Source organism: Rana temporaria, chromosome 2, assembly GCF_905171775.1.
Source record: "Rana temporaria chromosome 2, aRanTem1.1, whole genome shotgun sequence".
Lineage (NCBI taxonomy): Eukaryota > Metazoa > Chordata > Amphibia > Anura > Ranidae > Rana > Rana temporaria.
Genome location: NC_053490.1, coordinates 350,222,489 through 350,243,383, shown reverse-complemented (window position 1 = coordinate 350,243,383; position 20,895 = coordinate 350,222,489). Strand labels below are relative to the sequence as shown.

Here is a 20,895-nt window from a genome sequence, read left to right as displayed (position 1 = left end):
GCAGCCGGTCTAGTGGAGCCTAGGCTCTGAGAGCCGGGTGCCCTGTCATCAGGTGGCAGTTCAGATTCCGACGGAGAGCGCCGACGACGGTAGTTGGTAGACTGAGTCTCCATTGGTTCTGTACGTTGAGGTGGCCATCTGTTAACTGATTGACGATACATTGCGTACCAGTCCGGTACAGCAATTAAGGGGATTCCCAAAGTGTCGCAGAAATGTGGCAAATCCTCAGGAACTTTCAACAAAACAGTGCGACCCTGATGAGATGCTGATAAGCAGAATGGAAACTTCCATTTATAGCTTATGTTTCTATCACGTAATACATTCAAGAGGGGTCTAAGATCTGGCGATGGTTGCTGGAACCGGTCATACCTTGGGGCTGCGGACTAAAAAATTGTCTGAACGCATCGGTCAGACGGCCACCTTCTCCACCGCTCCTTCTGAGACTGACTGAAGCCTCAGCAACACGTTGTCCAGGACCAGGATTTTGTAACCTCCCAGTATCTGGGAACGTGTTGCACAGACCTTTCTGCAAGGCCTTCCGAAGATGTTTCATCTTCTGCTCCCTCTGTGCCAGCAAGATAAGGTCCGCAACCTTACTCTTGTAACGTGGATCAAGGAGGGTTGCCAGCCAGTAATGATCCCTCTCCTTGATAGCACGAATACGAGGATCCTTCCGCAGGCTTTGCAGGATCGGGGAGGCCATACAATGTAGGTTTGCTGAGGCATTCGGTGCAGAGTCCTCTGGGTCACTGAGGATGACATGATCCTCAGCCACGTACAAGTCCATGGGTTTCTTGGGACTGTAATTGATCCCTTGAAGACTGCTGAGTGCTAGGTGTAACGATATTGCGCGCTGGACACGCGACTAGCTGTTGTGCAAGAACCATACAGCAGCCATGTTGTTTAAAAACAGTATAAGCAGTGGAAAGAAACTCCCTCCCTCCCTCCCTTATTCTCAGGAATTCATAGGCATTCTACTTCAAAAGAATTGTTATCTCCTCCGAGGAACAGAGCAATCTAGGTCTCCTGGCAGGGTTCCTGGCCTGTCGTAAAACTGTCGCCCTCTCACCTCAGAGAATCCGCAGACCCTGGTCGTAAATGCCTTACTACTCATTAGGCTTTAACTGTGGAAATATGTTTGAAAGTTTAGCATGTTTCATAACTTCAAGCTAACTCATAGCACAGCCAAACAACAGACATATTTAGTTTCCTCAGATAATTTGTAACGTTTCAAGCCCAGACATGAATATGATCAATCATACGGAAGGCCCCTGGCCCCATTTATTCGTCCTAGGTAGAATAACCATGGTAGACTTGTCACGTTTGGACTTTTCTTAAAGCAAATATCACGCTGTACAATAACACGGATGTTGGTAGTCTGTAACTATTAGAACTGCAGAGATATGAATATGTATCACAAAGTGTACCTGGGTTATGGGCGTGAATGTGGACCCTCCCAGTAACCAGCCCCTAAATCAGATGACCAGACAATTGGTTACTGGTCGTGTCAACACCCCTTTTTGATCGGACAGAAAAGAGGAGATGCCAAGTCAAGGGAGTTCTCCTTTTACCATCCAAGCAAGAGCATCTGCCAAGTTTGAGAACCGATTACCCAGTTCATCGATCGAACTCTGATCAACCTTGGACATTAATTGCAAGTATTCTTCTTCTTCAATTCTACCTTATTACTTTGTGGCTGTATACTGTCATTATCTCTTTAAAACATATTTTTCTGTAATACTTTATTGCACCAAGTTTGCCCTTTTCGTAATAAACCTTTTATGTTGAAAAGTGTTAACCTTGTCTCTAAAACTCTTAAAGCGGATGTGCCACTAAAACAATATATTAAAAGCTAGCAGCTACAAATACTGCAGCTGCTGACTTTTAATATAAGGACACTTACCTGTCCTGGAGTCCAGCGGTGATCGCAGCAGAGGATGAGCCGATCGCTCGTCACCCTGCTGCTCCCCCCTCCATCCACGGTGAGGGAACCAGGAAGTGAAGCGCTGCGGCTTCACTGCCCGGTTCCCTACGGCGCATGCGCGAGTCGCGCTGCGCCCGCCGATTGGCTCACACGCTGTGTGCTGGGAGCCGAGTGTTCCCAGCACACAACGGGCGACAGACGGGATGTGACGGAATGCCCGTCTTTCGCCCGTAGCGTGTGGCCGGAAGTGGGTGCAAATACCTGTCTTTAGACAGGTGTCTGCACCCCCCTCCCCCCTGAAAGGTGTCAAATGTGACACCGGAGGGGGGGAGGGTTCCGATCAGCGGGACTCCACTTTAGGGTGGAGGACCGCTTTAATGCAAGCTATGAACAAACCTCTGCCTTTTGAAGAGCGCTACTGTTGTAGAGTAAGGCCTCTGCGTAGACCTGCCTGTGGTGACAGTGTGTGCTGCAGACGCTTATTCTAAAATCCTAATTGGTATTGCTAATTGACGGGAGTACCAACGCTTCCTTATCAATGTTGGTGGTGGCAGTTAAAGGGTAAATTGTGTCATTAGCCCAGTGACAATCACTCTCAGGCTACTAGTACGTAGATTGTGGTCCCGCAAACTGGAAAATCTTTGTGCTGGGCGCAGCTGAGAGTGGCATTGTTACGTAAGTGACAGCGTGGTGTGAGGTCGGCCGGTCCTTCGTCCCAAGTTGGCGCGGAGGGCGGGGATCTGACACTCGCATTCGTCACATATTGACTGGCAGCGTAGCGGGATAGCTTTGCATTAAAAGCATTCAGTGCATTGTTAGGAATTAGCTCTGCACTGAAGGATTGTAACCTTTGTGGAAACAGTCCTTAGAGACAAGCTGGTGCATATTTTTATTTATTTATTATTTTTTTATGTAAAGAGAGACATACAGCAACAGCTCCTTCCTACCCCTTTTTCCTACCTCTGCTTTCTGTTCTATCTTTTTTGCTTGCAACATGTCTGGGTTATCAGCATATAAAAAGATGAGCAAAAATGACCTGACTGCTGAGTGCGCAGGAAGAGGAATTGACATTAATGGCAAAAATCATGAAGGCTTGATACATGCCCTACAGGAGTTTGATATCCAGGCAAACCAGAACCTGGAGGGAACCGGACCAGAAAGGGGTTCCGCTACTCCAGAGCCCAGTGGTTCAGAGGCGGCCTCACCGGATAGGCCAGCAGAGACTGACACTGGAATACCACGGATTGTTACCTCCAAGCCACTGCATGAGCAGGCTAACGCCCGACTACCTGCAACCAGCATAGACTCTCCTCAAATGCAGGAAACGCTACAAACCCTCAGGGAAACGGATCCTGTGGTGTACTTGCAATTTCTCGAGCGCCAGGCTGAGAGAGAGGAGCGCAGGGCTGCGGCTGAAAGAGAAGCGGCAGAACGCCAGGCTGAGAGAGAGCAGAGGGAAGCTGATCGTCGACACGAACTGGAGATGACTAGGCTCCAGCAGCAGCGACAGGTTCAGAACCCCGGATCCCTAGAGCACAGGGATGCCGCTCTGCCAGTGGCCCCAGCAGCCAAATTTCCTGTTATGGAAAAGGACAGTGACATTGATGTGTATCTACTGTCGTTTGAAAAAACTTGCCGTCAGTACCATCTGCCCCCAGCACAATGGGCCCGGTACCTGACGCCAGGGCTACGAGGCAAGGCCCTGGATGCTTATGTTGAACTGTCTAAATAGCAGGGCAACGATTATGAGGCCCTAAAGGCTGCGATCATCCAAAAGTTTCAGCTAACCCCGGAAGTGTACCGGAAGCGTTTTAGGTCCTTGCAAAAAGGGCCTGGGGACTCATACCTGGATGTGGAAAGTCGCTTACGCACCACATTCCGGCAGTGGACTAAAGGCTTGAAAGCTGATTCTTTTGAGTCCCTGGAAGATCTTATGATTGAAGATCAACTTTTGTACATCTGTCCTACAGACGTCAGACAGTTTGTGCTGGAGCGAAAGCCAACCTCTGCTAGAGTAGCAGCAGAACTGGCAGATACCTATATCCACTCGCGGGTATCTGACCATCGCAAGGCTCCTCCGAACGGCTGGAAAGGAGGGAAATCGCACATGGCAACCCCTCCTCCACCTGCCAACCAAGTCCCTCAGCAGACGGAACCTGCAGTCCCTGGTGCCAAGGCATTCCTGACTAATAATCGCACATGCTACACCTGTGGGAGACCCGGACATCTCAAGGCACAGTGCCCTGAGGAGAAGAAGCTGACATCACCTGGCCATCCGGCCAGCAACCCTTCTGCTGTACTGTTCGTCAGTGGGAAACCTCCAGGAACCAATGCCAACTTGCAGCCTGTCATCGTAGGCCACCGGACTGTAATAGGGTTCTGTGACACTGGAGCAGAAGTTACGTTGGTCAGACCAGAGGTGATAGAAGAAACAGACATCATCCCAGAGAAGTTTCTTACCCTCACTGGAGTGGGGGGAACCCTTTCCTGTGTGCCCCGTGCCTATGTTTTCATCGATTGGGGTGCCGGGAGTGGGATGAGAGAGGTGGGCGTCTCAGAGGAGATCTCTACTGCTGTGTTGTTGGGTGCTGATTTAGGTACCCTTGTTTCTTACTACGTCCCTGCTAAGAGCACCCAGGATGCTCCCACGGAACTCTCTGGACCTACCAAGGTACTGTGTACAGATGTTGGGGTAATATATGGGCAACCTGTGGATGGACAGAGGGAGGGGGAGGGTGAAGTTGAAGTGCAAGGTCCTCCTTATTCAGAAACAGGAGAGGAGACCCCCTTGCTTGGGAAGGTAACTGATACAGGTTCCAATGATGCTGCAATGATAAATGTTAAATGTGATGATGCTGATGTTGATAATGCATTGCCCGTTTTAGTGGTCACTCGCAGTGCTGCCAAGGTGGCCGAGGTGCAGGCCCTGATCGCAGAACAGCAGGAGGAGGTCTCTGGGCCCTCTCCCTGTTCTGACCCAGCGGACTCCACCTCTGTTGAGCCTCAGCAGCCGTCCTTGTTTGCCACAGGACTGCTGGCTGGGACTTGTGGTTCCGCCTTTGAAACAGCACTGCAGACAGACCAAAAACTAGCACAGCTCAGGAGTTCAGCTGATCGCCCCCCTGCAGAGAATTGCAAACAAAAGGTCTACTGGGAGAAAGGGAAACTGTACAGAGAAGGTTTGCCTGCAGGGGGGAATGAATCTGACACAAGAAGCAGGCAGCTAGTTGTACCCAGTCAATTTAGGGGACAGCTGCTAAAAGTGGCTCATGAGATTCCCCTAGCAGGGCACTTGGGAATTACTAAGACCCGAGGGTGGTTGATGCATAACTTTTATTGGCCTACGATGCTCACTGACATAGCTGACTACTGTCGGTCCTGTGTTACCTGCCAGCGAGTTGGCAAGGTAGGGGATGTACAGCGGGCTCCGCTAAAACCTTTGCCTGTGATTGACGAACCTTTTAAGAGGGTGGCGGTGGATATCATTGGGCCTTAGGCCATCCCTAGCAGTTCAGGCAAACGTTTTATCCTGACAGTTGTCGACTATGCCACACGGTATCCAGAGGCAGTGGCTCTCTCCTGCCTCTGGACAGACAAGGTTGCTGATGCTCTGCTGGGAATCCTCACAAGAGTGGGGTTCCCTGCCGAACTCATTAGCGATCAAGGACCTCAGTTTATGTCTGACTTGATGCAAGCTCTCTGTCTGAAAATACAGATGACGCATATCGTGGCCAGTGCTTATCATCCACAAACCAACGGCTTGTGTGAGCGTTTCAATGGCACCCTGAAACAAATGTTGTGCACCTTTGTGCACTCCCAGGGCAAGGACTGGGAATGATATCTGCCTCATCTGCTGTTTGCTTACAGAGAGGTGCCTCAGGAGTCCACAGGCTTTTCGCCATTTGAACTTCTGTATGGACGGAGGGTAAGAGGGCCCCTGGACCTAATCCGTGAGACCTGGGAGGGCAAGGTCTCGGTTGTGGATTACGTTCTAAAATTCAGAGATAAAATGGAGACGCTGGTGGGAATTGTGCGGGAAAACATGACCAAGGCCCAGACCAACCAGAAACAGTGGTATGACCGTAATGCTAGGGAGAGGACCTTTAACGTTGGTCAGCAGGTGTATGTTCTGCTTCCCCTGCGGAAGAACAAACTCCAAGCAGCATGGGAAGGCCCGTACACCATCACCCAGCGTCTGAATGATGTCACCTACTTGGTCAGGTTGGGGGAAGGGAGTAGACGGCAGAGGGCCATTCATGTGAACATGCTCAAAGCCCATCATGAGCGCACGGCCTTAGTCATGCCAGTCTGCAGCAGGCCGGAGCCTGAGGAGGCTGATCCACTTTTAGACCTGCTAGCTGACAGCAGGAAGGTAGACTCAGAACTCCTGAAAAACTCCAAACTGACCCCCACCCAGGTACCTGGGCTGAAGAGAGTGCTGGCAGTACATGGTAGCAGGTTTACAGGGAAACCTGGGAGGACGCACCTCGCTATCCACCAGGTGGACACCGGGACACATCCGCCCATTAAACAGTCAGCCTATCGCGTCTCCTTGGAGGTTCTGGCTGACATGAAAAGGGAGGTGGAGGAAATGCTGCAGCTGGGGGTGATTCAGAAGTCCCACAGTGCCTGGGCATCCCCAGTAGTCCTGGTCCCCAAAAAGGATCGGACAACCAGGTTCTGTGTGGACTACCGGAAGCTGAATGCCATCACCACTGCAGATGCCTACCCCATGCCCCGGACTGATGAGTTGTTAGATAGGCTGGCGGCCGCCCACTATATAACAACCATGGATCTGAGCAGGGGGTACTGGCAAATTCCTCTGGCCCCTGAGGCTCGGGAAAAGTCGGCTTTCATCACCCCATTCGGCTTGTTCGAATTTACCGTAATGCCGTTTGGGATGAAGAATGGCCCAGCTACCTTCCAGAGAGTCATGAATGATTTACTGGAGGGGCTGGAAACCTTTGCCGTAGCCTACGTGGATGACATCGCTGTATTCAGCCCTACCTGGGAAGAACACCTGGTGCACCTGTCACAGGTCCTGGACCTATTGACCGCTGCCAACCTGACTGTCAAACCCAGTAAGTGTCAGATCAGCATGAATGATGTGCATTACCTGGGACACCAGGTAGGAGGAGGCACCCTGAAACCCGAGACAGGAAAGGTTGAGGCCATCCTGGCCTGGCCTATCCCCCAAACCAAAAAACAGGTTATGTCTTTCTTGGGGACCGCTGGCTACTATAGGAAGTTTGTAGGTAACTATAGCAGCCTGGCCAAACCTCTGACTGACCTAACCAAAAAGAAACTGCCCAAGGTGGTGTCTTGGACACCAGAATGTGAGCAGGCATTTCAGGCCTTGAAGGAGGCGCTGGCCAGCGCCCCTGTGCTACAGGCTCCTGACTTCACCCGCCGTTTTCTAGTGCAGACGGATGCCTCTGCCTATGGATTGGGTGCAGTCCTGAGCCAGGTGGACGATGCCGGAAAGGAGCATCCCATCCTCTACCTGAGCCGGAAGCTGCTTCCCAGGGAAGTAGCTTATGCCACGATCGAAAAGGAGTGTCTTGCGATCGTGTGGTCTCTCCAGAAGTTACAAACGTATCTTTATGGACGGCATTTCACTGTGATCACTGGTCACAATCCCTTGAGCTGGCTAAATCGTGTTGCTGGGGAGAATGGCAAACTACTTCGGTGGAGCTTAATTCTGCAGCAATACGATTTCACCATCCAGCATAAGAAAGGCAGTGCCCATGGAAATGCTGATGGGCTGTCACGACAAGCCGAGCCCGCAGGAGTCGGTTGCGTCAGCAGGGAAATTGTAGTTCCCTCCCATGCAACCACCTAAGGAGGGAGGTGTAACGATATTGCGCGCTGGACACGCGACTAGCTGTTGTGTAAGAACCATACAGCAGCCATGTTGTTTAAAAACAGTATAAGCAGTGGAAAGAAACTCCCTCCCTCCCTCCCTCCCTTATTCTCAGGAATTCATAGGCATTCTACTTCAAAAGAATTGTTATCTCCTCCGAGGAACAGAGCAATCTAGGTTCCTTAATGTCTCCTGGCAGGGTTCCTGGCCTGTCGTAAAACTGTCGCCCTCTCACCTTAGAGAATCCGCAGACCCTGGTCGTAAATGCCTTACTACTCATTAGGCTTTACCTGTGGAAATATGTTTGAAAGTTTAGCATGTTTCATAACTTCCAGCTAACTCATAGCACAGCCAAACAACAGACATATTAGTTTCCTCATAATTTGTAACGTTTCAAGCCCAGACATGAATATGATCAATCATACGGAAGGCCCCTGGCCCCATTTATTCGTCCTAGGTAGAATAACCATGGTAGACTTGTCACGTTTGGACTTTTCTTAAAGCAAATATCACGCTGTACAATAACACGGATGTTGGTAGCCTGTAACTATTAGAACTGCAGAGATATGAATATGTATCACAAAGTGTACCTGGGTTATGGGCGTGAATGTGGACCCTCCCAGTAACCAGCCCCTAAATCAGATGACCAGACAATTGGTTACTGGTCGTGTCAACACCCCTTTTTGATCAGATAGAAAAGAGGAGATGCCAAGTCAAGGGAGCTCTCCTTTTACCATCCAAGCAAGAGCATCTGCCAAGTTTGAGAACCGATTACCCAGTTCATCGATCGAACTCTGATCAACCTTGGACATTAATTGCAAGTATTCTTCTTCTTCAATTCTACCTTATTACTTTGTGGCTGTATATTGTCATTATCTCTTTAAAACATATTTTTCTGTAACACTTTATTGCACCAAGTTTGCCCTTTTCGTAATAAACCTTTTATGTTGAAAAGTGTTAACCTTGTCTCTAAAACTCTTAATGCAAGCTATGAACAAACCTCTGCCTTTTGAAGAGCGCTACTGTTGTAGAGTAAGGCCTCTACAGGGTGACAGTGTGTGCTGCAGACGCTTATTCTAAAATCCTAATTGGTATTGCTTATTGACGGGAGTACCAACGCTTCCTTATCAATGTTGGTGGTGGCAGTTAAAGGGTTAATTGTGTCATTAGCCCAGTGACAATCGCTCTCAGGCTACTAGTATGTAGATTGTGGTCCCGCAAGCTGGAAAATCTTTGTGCTGGGCGCAGCTGAGAGTGGCATTGTTACGTAAGTGACAGCGTGGTGTGAGGTCGGCCGGTCCTTCGTCGCAAGTTGGCGCGGAGGGCGGGGATCTGACATTCGCGTTCGTCACACTAGGCTCCACCTCCATGCTGACACAATCCTCCTGCTCCTCGTCCTCTTCCTGTGTGATAGGCGGGCAAGCAGGAACACTGTCTGGATAAAGGGCGCCTTGAGAGGTAAGGAAGTCCTTCTCTTCCTTCCTCTGTTCTGCCTCAAGGGCCCTGTCCATTATTCCACGCAGCGTGTGCTCCAACAGGTGAATAAGAGGGACAGTGTCACTGATGCATGCACTGTCACTGCTCACCATCCTTGTGGCCTCCTCAAATGGTGACAGGACAGTGCATGCATCCCTGATCATGGCCCACTGGCGTGGGGAAAAAAACAAGCTCCCCTGACCCTGTCCTGCTGCCATATTGGCATAGATACTCATTGATGGCCCTTTGCTGCATGTGCAGCCGCTGCAGCATGGCCAACGTAGAGTTCCCCCTGGTGGGCACAGATTAGGCGGTTCTTGGGCAGGTTGTATTCCTTTTGGAGGTCTGCCAGCCAATCACTGGTATTATATGACCGTCGGAAATGCACACAGATTTTCCTGGCCTGCTTCAGGACATCCTGTAAGCCCGGGTACCTGCCCAAGAACCGTAGCACCACCAGTTAAGTGCATGAGCAAAAACAGGGCACATGGGTCAGTTGTCCCTGTCGTAGGGGCGGAGAGGAGGTTGGTGCCATTGTCGCAAACCACCATTCCTGGCTTAAGCTGGCGTGGCGTCAACCACCTCTGAGCCTGCCCTTGCAGAGCTGACAGAACCTCTGGCCCAGTGTGGCTCCTGTCCCCCAAGCACACCAGCTCAAGCACCGCATGGCATCTCTTTGCCTGCGTACCTGTGTAGCCCCTTGAACGCCTACGGAGCACCGCTGGTTCCGAGGACACATCAGCACAGGAAGAGGCCACAGAGGAAGAAGAGGAGGGGGTGGAGGAGAGAGGTGTGTCACAACCAGTAGTAGCATTTTTGAGTAGTGGTGGTGGAACAACCTCCAACACTACTGTACCTTGTCCTGCGTCCTTCCCAGCTGCCAGCAGAGTCAGCCAATGCACCGTGAAAGATAGGCAACGTCCCTGTCCATGCCTGCTGGACCATGAGTCAGCGGTAATATGCACCTTACCACTGACCGCCCTGTCCAGCGAGGCATGGACATTGCCTTCCACATGCCGGAAGAGAGCCGGAATTGCCCTTCGTGAGAAAAAGTGGCGTTTGGGAACTTGCCACTGAGGTACCGCACATTCCACAAACTCATGGAAGGGGGCAGAATCTACCAACTGAAAAGGCAGCAGTTGAAGTGCTAGCAATTTAGCTAAGCTAGCATTGGATGTGGATGCCTGGGAGCAAACTTCTTTCGGCGCTGCAGCAACTGGGGCAGGGAAATTTGCCTGGTACAATCTGCCATCGGTGTACCGATAGTAGATTGCCCGCAGGTACTTGGCTGTGACACACCTAATTCTACACCTTCAGTCCTATCAGTGCACGCTTCAGAGAGGACTGAGGGTATAGTGGGGTTGGAGATCCCAGCTGATGAGGAGCAAGAAGAGGTCTGCTTTGTTCTTTGGTGTGGGTCTTTGAGGTACGCTTGCCAACGAACTGCATGGCAGGTCGACATATGTCTGGTCAAGCATGTGGTGCCCAAGCGGGTGATGTTTTGGCCACGTGAGATACGCTGAGACATATGTTGCAATAGCAGAGGTGCAATCTGATGAACTTTTGGAATAACGCTGAGAGACAGCAGCGCCCTGCACATGCGTAGCATGCTGCCATTAAGCTGGCCCCTGGAGGGCATCCTGCCTTGTTGGAGATGTGCCTCCTCCTCCTCCTCTCTCCTATCAGGCACCCACTTAGAGTCAGTGACCTCATCATCCCCTCCCTCCTCATCACTGTAGAAAACCTGGCAGTATGCTGCAGTTGGGGGAACATGACTGACAGGTTTCTGTCCTTCTTGGGCACCCCCTCTCTTTGGGCTCACGTTACTGCCTTCCTCTAGCTGTGCAGGAACAAAGATTGTCTCTGGACAGCCGCACACTGAACAAATTATAGCCTTTATTGAAAAAAGGACAAGCACTACAATTCACAGCAACGTAAAATAAAATAAAACCCAACTGCTGACGTGTTTCGCACTAACACTAGTGCTTAGTCATAGCTATGTGTTAGTGCGAAACGCTTCCCTGGTTGGGTTTATTTTATTTTACATTGCTGTGACTTGTAGTGCTTTCTTTTTTAAATAATTTGTTCAGTGTGCGGCTGTCCAGAGACAATCTTTGTTCCTGCTTTGCTAAGTGCATTGCCTGCACCTGAGTTGTCTGCAATGGTGTATGTTCGTCTGGGTTCCCACCTGGAGCGGCTATTCCCTTTCCCCTTCCTCTAGCTGTGTACCATCATCGGAGCATTTAAAACGCTGCGCATCCTCCTGCAGCATGTACCCAACACTGTGGTCAAACAGCGGTCAAACAGTTCGGGGGACTCCTCAGGAAGCCATTGGTGGGGCTAGGGAAGGAGTGACTAATGCCATTGAGCACCTCTGCTCCCTCGAAGAGGCTGCGTTGGCAGCTGATTTGCCAGACAAAGTACCCTGAGCCTGGGTGGGAGGATGAGGACGGCTTGGTCATCCACTCTACCAAGTCTTCGGCATGTTGTGGCTCAACATGGCCAGCTGCCGAAAAAAAGGATGCACCGTGTCCACAACCAGCACTGTTGCTCTAGACGCAGAGCCTGCTTGCCCTCTTTTATCGGCTCATGACTCTCTGCCTCTCTTGTTTTTGTTATACCTGAAGGGTTCCCATGTACTGGCACTTTAAGGCTGGCTCCACCCAGCAGTGATGACAAGGGTCAAGGGGCATAGTAGCCATCTTAGAGAGACCACATGTAGAAAGCAGAGATATGTAATGTCCTGAGATGCATGTTCAGTGTACAGTCTGTACTGATAAACATCCATTGTTCCAGCCCAGAGTCTTGTCTCCCTCACAACACAGAGGATATAACAGTTTTGCTTCCAGAAATACTAATAGCCTGCAGAGGACACAGACAGTACACCATGTGAAAGTACTTGCAGCAATATACCCTGCCTGTAGTATTAATATGAGCAGATCCCTGCTTCTAGGAGTAAATATGAGAAACACCAGCTTTACGTTAGGTGCACAATGTGCAGAGGACACAGACAGTACACACACCACATAGCTTTAGGTGCACACTGCAGAGGACACAACAGTACACACACCATGTAGCTTTAGGTGCACACTACAGAAGACACAGACAGTACACCACGTGAAAGTAGTTGCAGCAATATACCCTGCCTGTAGTATTAATATGAAAATATCTCTGCTTCTAGGAGTAAATATGAGAAACACCAGCTTTATGTTAGGTGCCCAATGTGCAAAGGAAACAGACAGTACACACACCACGTAGCTTTAGGTGCACACTGCAGAGTACACATACAGTACACACACCATGTAGCTTTAGGTGCACACTGCAGAGAACACAGACAGTACACACACCACGTAGCTTTAGGTGCGCACTGCAGAGGACACAGACAGTACACCACGTGAGAATACTGCAGCTAGCACAATCACCTGCCTGCCTGTCAGTAAATTAGGAAGAGCGGATCTAGCTAAACTATACAGTGTATTAATATATATACACAACACCTGGGATGCATAATATATCCTCTACACACTGTGGGCCAGATCACGTACATCGGCGCATATATAGGCCGGCGTAGCGCATCTCATTTCCGCTACGCCGGCTCAACTCATAGAGACGAGCACGTATCCTTAGAGCATTTGCGTCCAACGTTGCGCCGGTGCAACGTAAATTCATAGGCGTAAGCCGGCGTAATTCCCAAGTAGGAAGGAAGTGGGCGTGTTCCATTTAAATGAACCGTGACCCCATGCAAATGAAGGGCCGAATGAACGGCTCATGCGCCGTGACGCTGACGTATGTCTCGTGCCCCTCTGCGCATGCTCACAACTAGGCCTGGCATAACCCCTGAGATACGCCCAGGGCATAAATACGCCCATACATGCGCCCATCGAGCGCAAAAGTACATCCGCTTCTTTCCCCCCCTGAAGCAAGGTACTTTTGTTTGCGGTTTGTTTTAGAGCCATGTCTGCTTCAGCTACTGGGAAGCAGAGGAGGAAGCTTAATTTTTTGGACCAGGAGAAGGATGTGATCATCAGGGCATGTCCAGGTATGATGTGTACCTCCATGGTGCACAGAGTGGCACCACCAGTCAGGCCAAGAAGAGGAGGAGATCTGTTGCAGATTGCGACAGAGGTCAATGCCCTGGGACATGAGGTCAGGTCCCCCAAGGACATCCAGAAAAAAATCAATGACCTGCGTCGCCTGGTCCGAGGTAAGCTGGCCAGGATAAGGAGTCATGCCAGTGGCACTGGAGGGGGACCAGCCACTACTTTGACGCTCACTCCTGATGAGCAGGTGGTTGCCCAGTGTCTCCACAGGCATCAAGTGGGAGTGGAGGGCTTTGACTCCATTGAGGATGCCTTGAGGACAGGTAAATGTGTTTTATCTCCTATCCGGTGTGTAGCATTTGAGGGGGTGGAAGGGAACATGTGACAAGTGTGTGGGTCCACCAACATGTGAATGTTTTGTGTCACCCACAGATGTGCAGGAGGGAGCTGGGCCATCTGATGCCGGTGGCCATTCCACACCATCCCCCGAACATCATTCCGAGCCTGACCCCCTGGGAAGCCGTGAGCCATCGGTGGAGGGGAGTGGCCACACCTCTCCTCAGGAGGTGGTTGAGGAGGAGACGGTGACATTGACACAGATGTTTGCCTCTACTTGAAGGAGTCTCCCCCTTTGGCGGGCCCCTCTCAGACCTCCACCTCCATCAGGGGAAGCCCTCAGGGTCCTTCCCCAACAGGTCAACCCCCTCAAGGGGCTCCCCTTATAGATGGCCCCAAGCCTCTCCTGGTCCCAGGAAGGCTACCAGGAAGACTAGGGGGGTGCCTGAGTTCCTCCCGGAACATCTCAAGAGGGAACAGGCCTGCCAGACCCGCCATCTGGGTGGGGTTGCCGCCCAGATGCAGCGAGTGGCAGACAGCATGGCCTCCTCTGCCAACATCAATGACAGTGTCCAGGATGTCAGTGGCAACTGTGCTGCAGGTGGTCACCTGCCTGGGGGATCTGCAGGCCACCACAGCAGGCCTAGTGGCAGAGGTCCCAGACCCCTGGCCGAGGCCGTACGGGACAATACTGCTGCCATCCAGGCGGAGGGGAGGCAGTCAAGGCTGCTGCAGGCCGAGACCAATGCAGCCAGCCAGGGAGAGACCAGGGATGCTCCTCCTCCTCCTGATTCCCCCCCCCCCACCTGAGGCTCCCACCATGCAGTTAAGGAGCCGGGGCCGTGGCACCAGGCGTGGGCCACGACAGGGCCGATGAGTGCGTTTTTTTTTTTTTGGATGCTCAGGTTATGATTTATTTTTTGTTTGTAGACCCAGCACATGGTCAGTAGTGCAGGCTACAGTGTGACTGTGTGTGAATGTGGGGTGACACTACTGCCAGTAGGGGTGTCACCCTGGCTCATCGGGGAGAATTTATCCCCACAGCCATGTGAATGTGGTATGAAGGGGACAGCGACACCATTGGAACCTTGGCGGCAGCGTTGCTACTCCCAATTCTGCATGGTGGACTTGGGCTACTCCAATGTGATGTTGATGTTGGTGTGTGTGTGAGCTAGGGACCACAGTGGTGTGCATGCGTGCATTCTCCTTGTGACATGATGAATGTGTGTGTTTAACGTGCAAAGATGCCTACTGTGAGGCATCTGACTGCTGTTTCCTCAGCAGACGGGGTTAGCCCTCGATTAGGGGGGACTGTGTGGCTCGGGGTCAGGTCATCACTTATGTCCAATCTCCAGGCCCTTTCTCACGGCAAAGTTATGCAGCATGCAACATGCACCGATGATCTGCACACAAAGTTTGGGGAATACAACAGGGTCCCCCCGGACTTTCCAGGCATCGGAAACGGCACTTCAGGATGCCAATGGTGCGTTCGACCACTGCAACGGGTACGTATGTGTGCAGCATTGTATTTTCTCTCTCCTCTGGTTTGGGGATTCCGGAATGGAGTCATGAGATGGGGCCCAAGTGGCATATGCAGAGTCACCTGGAAGGGAAAAGACAGGAGGATGTTAGTCATGCATGTGCCCCTCGTGATGTCTGCATCATGGGGTTGGACAGTCATGCCTGACACTCATGTCACTCACCAGACAGCTGTCCCTGTACACGTTCTGTTCAAATCTGTTGGGATGTTGCTTTGACGGTATATGTAGCTGTCATGGCTGGCCCTGGGGTTTGGCACGGATGTGCCATATGAGGCATTGGGCATTGGCATCACCTGTACAATGATGGAAATGCAATGCTTACGATTGCGGTAAATGTGCTCTGTGGCAACAGGGGGCCGTAGTAGCCACATGTGTGCAATCAATGGCCCACTACGGTGCGTGGAATTCGGCAATTCTGTAGAAATCTGCATTGCTTCTGCCACAGATTGCTCCTGGGTGGGTCTGATAATGTGGTGGGGACATGCGTCAGAGGATTGCGGGGACAACCTGGTGCACCATCTGCTATGGAGGATTGTGCATCCCAGACACAACTCCACTTGTACGCTGGAACGAGTCACTGGCAAGGAAATGCAGTGCCAGTACCTTGACTAGTGGCTCCACTGCATGTGAGCGATCTGTCCTGCTGGTGATGTCATCTTGCAGGGTTGTGGCTATTTCCAGGATGGCATCAGGACTGAATCTGAAGATGCGATACACCTCCGAATCACCCATGCCAAAGACGTTTATGCGCAGTTGGTATATCCTCTCCCGTGCCCTCCTCCTACGCGCCTGTGAAGCCAGTAGTATGGCTATGACCATGGATGCCCCTGGCATGTTTGGAATACAGATTGTTGTCCTGCAAGTGTGGATGCTCAGCTCGTCCGTAACGGTGCTGCTGCAGCTGCTCTCCGGCTGACCTGTGCATGTCTGCTGCTGACTTACCCCTGCTTTTATGAGGAGTAACTTTAGGCCGAACGTACAACTTACGTGTAGCCCGCGTTGGGCGCACGTACGTTCGTGGATTGCCGTATCTCCCTCATTTGCATATTTTAATAGGAAATCAATGGGAGTGCCAGATGCGTCCAGCGTATATATGCGCCCACGCTGCGCCGGAGTAGGAAAGTTACGTTGGTCGGAAGAAGCCTATTTTCAGACGTATCTAGTTCTGTGGATACGGCGCATAGTTAAGCCGGCGCATATATACACTTTCGCCGTGCATCTTGAGATACGCCGGCGTAAGTGCTTTGTAAAATCCTTTTCTTGGAGTACATCACGGGACACAGAGTCTTAGTCATTACTAAGTGGGTCATTTTCCACCTTCAGGTGCTGGACACTGGTGTAATCAATTAGAACAGGAGGGGGCGTGGCCTAGCACCGGACCATGATGGACGCCTAAGCAGAGTCCTCTGGCACAAGGAGCTGCAATCTTTAGCCAGCGGCCGCTAAAATGAACTCCAGGGCACAAAAAAAGAGGCGAGACTGACTCCCCACGACTCCAGCATCAGATGGAGCCAAACCATCCGCCCGCAGTCACTATTCCGGCGATGTTCCGGACTAAGCCAGGGGAAGGCCCAAAAGCTGCGGCCTCACCTAAACTTCCCGGCCTGCACGGCAGACCAGGCCTCACTACGACCGCCAGCGGGACCCAGAGCCTCCATCCTCCTCCCTTGCAGCCCCCACAAGCCCTCAGCCTCACCGTCCTGCAGGAAAACCTGCAGGCTACGGCAGTAGATATTAAGGCCTCATTCTCTGCAGCCATTACAGAGATCAGGGCGGACATTCAGGGCATTGCTGCAAGGACAGGGGCGACAGAACAGGCCTGACCCACTTGATTGAAATTACCCACCACTTAGAAGATTTGGACAATAGGGAGAGACGCCATAATATAAGAATTAGTGGGGTCCCTGAAATGGCAGACCAGAACCCTGTGGAACAAACGACTACAGCAATATTTAACGATGTGCTTGACAGACCCCTTGAATCCCCCATTGAATAGGAGAGGATCCACAGAGCTCTCAGACCCAGGGGAAGAGATAATGACCCGCCAAGAGACATAATATGTTGTTTAGTGAACTTTCCGCTGAAGGAAGCTATCCTCAAAAAAGCAAGAGAAAAAAACAGAATCATCTTTAATGGAATTGAAATAAAACTATTCCAGGACCTGTCAAATATCACGCTGAGGCAACGCAGGGCTCTGCACCCAATGACAGATCAGCTACGCACCAGGGGAATTCCATATAGATGGAAATTCCCTTTCTGCCTATCAGCGACATGGAGGGGGTCACACCGCACTCTTGCGCAAACCCGAAGATATCAGACCATTCTGCGAAATGTTGAATATCCCGATAGTTGAGGTTCCGGAATGGTACGACTCTTTTATGACGAATGACTCCTGGATTGCAGTTTCCGGCAACAACACGCCAAGAGCACAAAGAAACAGAGAACGCCGACACAGATCACCAACTCAACGTAACAGAAGAAATGACACCCAGGGAAATCATGGTGACTCGCCACCTAGACAAAGATCGCATGGATCGCCAGGATCACATGGACACATGATTCCTGAATACCCGAATCGAAATACACAATTCTACTCGACTTTCTTTCAAAGTTGTTCAGTTAACTCTAAGGTTTTCGCCATGCATCCAGTCTGCAATTCAAGATATCTTCACACCAGTGCCAAGACATGGCATCTCGCCTAATGATACAAGCCTCCTCCTCCTCCACTCCACGATCTCAGGTAGCGTTATTTTTATGTTCTTATTGTTTCACTCACAGGAAATATGTACTGCATTTAAATGAGTTGGAGGAGGGATAATGGTGGAAAGGACAGGATAAAATTCATATCCAGCAAGACTCCTAACCCGTCCATCATGACAAGCGAGAAGACTCTACTGCATAGGTATGATTTTAATCTCCGTTCTGAATGATGAGACTACAAATCTCATATATGCAAGATCTCTCTCTTATAAACTATTCTGTCTCATGTGGATACATTTTCAGCGCCTCTACATGAAACAATGAAGGGCGGGTATAACCTGTCTATATTCAGACAGAATTCTCACCGCTCCAGGTGAGCCTCGTGATGATCAGGGGTTGTTGAACCACCAGGGTGCTGGCAATGCGGTAATAGCAAAAAAACAAAAGAACAAAAGCTGGACAGCCGCACTCCAAAATTTTCTTTAAAAGAGATGTCTTTATTTTCAACTGTGCATACAGTCACTGCAAGCCCACAAAAATCAGTATGGCCAAACTGATTTTTGTGGGCTTGCAGTGACTGTATGCACAGTTGAAAATAAAAACCTGTCTATATTCTCATCAGTATGGTTATTAATCAATGCTAATCAATACCTATGAATGGAGCAAAATGTGAAGCTGGCTGGCGAGGCGTGGCGATTATTAGGCCTAGCTTCTTTGGGCTTGGTCCGAGGTATGCCCTCCCTTTTTTTTCCTAACTACTTAGTTCAGAAGGGAACGAAGGACCATTTTTTTGTTTTGTTTTTTCCCAAGATTTGACGTCAGATACAGTACAGTGTATTACATACAGCCTTTTTTGCATAGGGTCTAATTGGATTATTTACGTATAGATTGAGCTGGGACAGTGCATCATTCACAGCTTCATTCACCTAGATTCTTAACACTCTAGGTTTACATCCTGGTCAGATAAGAGCCTCACTATATATTTATAATACATTGGCGTCACCTACTCAGGGTATAAATCACCTTGATTTCATGCTTGATAGCACGTTAGAGGTAAATATCACGATTTACGCTAAAATATAATTAAGGTACCGCTCTGCAATCAACCCAAGGTAACCTAAAGTAGTAAACATTTATGAACCAATAGGTTCTGCAAGTGCCATTTACAGGGTCTGAAACTGCATTGCTGTTGTAAGAAAAGGTATTCTATCTTAAAGCGGTTCTCCACCCTAAAGTGGAGTCCCGCTGATCGGAACCCGCCCCCCCTCCGGTGTCACATTTGACACCTTTCAGGGGGGAGGGGGGTGCAGATACCTGTCTAAAGACAGGTATTTGCACCCCTTCCGGCCACACGCTACGGGCGAAAGACGGGTTTTTCTGACTTCCCGTCTGTCGCCCGTTGTGTGCTGGGAAGACTCGGCTCCCAGCACACAGCGTGTGAGCCAATCGGCGGGCGCAGCGCGACTCACGCATGCGCCGTAGGGAACCGGGCAGTGAAGCCACATCGCTTCACTTCCTGGTTCCCTCAGCGTGGATGGCGGGGGGAGCAGCAGAGAGACGAGCGATCGCTCGTGCTCTGCTGCGATCAGCGCTGGACTCCAGGACAGGTAAGTGTCCTAATATTAAAAGTCAGCAGCTGCAGTATTTGTAGCTGCTGGCTTTTAATATTTTTACCCCATGGCACATCCGCTTTGAGTTCATAGAATAAGCTTTGGTGTTCACATCTTTATAGACAAGTTTAATGTTTATGTTACAATATTGCCATCTAGTGGCGGATCTTCATTACTTCATAGACAATTTAAACTCAATTACCTTTCAAGTTACCGAATTATATGCATAACAGTAGGATGCATGTGTACTTCAAAACTTTAAACATGAGTATCTGTCAAGACTCACATTTAAAACACAGATAAAGAAAAGAAATAGATGACGGGAATATCTACTAGTACACTTCCTGTACATGTGCCCCAGATGTTTAATTAACCACTTCCCGACCTCCTCATGTACATTTACGTCGGCAGAATGTCACGGACAGGCACAATCACGTACCTGTACGTCCTCTGCTAGACGTGGGTGGGGGGTCCGATCGGGACCCCCCCCGGTACATGCGGAGGTCGGGTCCGCTCGGGGAGCGATCCGGGACGACGGCGCGGCTATTTGTTTATAGCCGCTCCGTCGCGATCGCTCCCCGGAGCTGAAGAACGGGGAGAGCCGTGTGTAAACACGGCTTCCCCGTGCTTCACTGTGTCGGCGCATCGATCGCGTCATCCCCTTTATAGGGAAGACACGATCAATGATGTCATTCCTACAGCCACACACCCCTACACTAGTAAACACATACACAGTGATCCCTAACTCCTACAGCGCCCCCTGTGTTTAACTCCCAAACTGCAACTGTCATTTTCACAATAAACAATGCAATTTAAATGCATTTTTTGCTGTGAAAATGACAATTGTCCCAAAAATGTGTCAAAATTGTCCGAAGTGTCCGCCATAATGTCGCAGTCATGGAAAAAATCTCTGATCGCCGCCATTAGTAGTAAAAAAAATAAAATAAATAAAAATGCAAAAAAACTATCCCCTATTTTGTAAAAATGGATGGAGTACAGCGCTCAGGGTGTTTGCACAAAACAATCAACGAGGGTTAAAAATAAAAATAATAAAAATAATAATAGGATTAAATGGATAATAAATTAAATTAAGATTAAAATCACAAACCACATTAGAGATATATGGTATAAATGTTCAAGAGTCCATGAAAGGATCAGTCCCAGCAGGGTGCCGAAAAGGCTATAGTTGATGACAGTGATGAACCAATGTAGATGAAGGCAGTAGATCAGGGCTGCTATCCAGGAGCGAAGCCAGCTCAATATATGCAGGAGAAAAACAAGAGAGAAGAGCGCCTCTGAGTATACTGCTTTTAATTATAAAACATAAAAATATCCAGCACTTACATCATAGTATTATGCTGAAGTCGTGGGAGCTGGTGTGCGTCTGTAAGCTGACAGCCAGCAA

General features: G+C 50.0%; 1 protein-coding gene across 1 annotated transcript in view; it reads right to left on the bottom strand.

Annotated features, from left to right (window-relative positions):
* PLEKHA6 (pleckstrin homology domain containing A6) overlaps positions 1 to 20,895 on the bottom strand; it is a 1,721,986-nt gene that overhangs the window by 126,338 nt on the left and 1,574,753 nt on the right. The window lies entirely within an intron of this gene.